The sequence below is a fragment of the Penaeus monodon genome, chromosome 24 (assembly GCF_015228065.2).
Source record: "Penaeus monodon isolate SGIC_2016 chromosome 24, NSTDA_Pmon_1, whole genome shotgun sequence".
Classification (NCBI taxonomy): Eukaryota; Metazoa; Arthropoda; class Malacostraca; order Decapoda; family Penaeidae; genus Penaeus; species Penaeus monodon.
In genome coordinates this window covers 10148778-10149431 of record NC_051409.1, presented here as the reverse complement: position 1 = coordinate 10149431, position 654 = coordinate 10148778, and positions in this window count along the sequence as shown.

Genomic DNA, 654 nt, shown 5'->3' with positions numbered 1-654 from the left:
ATTCTTGCCTGTTGTACAAGATTTATAGATGGATTGTGTCTTTTTTATATTTTTGAATGCAAATTTTTATCATCAGGAAGAAATGGAAACTGCATTTTCATACACATATAGTGGAACATTGACTTTATTTTACTTTTATTTACCAATTTTAGGTTTACCAGTGAGCTTTGGACCCCTGGTGTGATCCTAGATTATTGGTGGATGAGCCAGGATTAGTGATGTTCAATTTTCAATGTTTTCAATGTAATTTTCCCATGAGATATTGTCATATGATTTAACTCATCCCATGACTAAATTTAGAAATGTTTCAGTTTTGGTCATTCTCATTTATTCCCATAAATAACCATACAAGACGCACTACCATAGAGTGATGTACAGTGTGTGTTTTAAGGCCAGCGTTTGTTGGTGGCAGAGGTTGAAAAACAAACACTGACAGGGATTTTTAAAAGTAAGATTCAAATCAGAATGATTAACTATGTTGATTTTTGTACATGTAAATTACAGTACAAAAATATATCGAATAAATTTTTTCTCTGATACGATTTAACCTTTTATAGTACTGAATTTGATGACCCAACAATTCATCATAGACCACTTTTAACTTACAAATGGTTGTGGATTATTTTAAATGCGAAACATATAATAGGGAATATA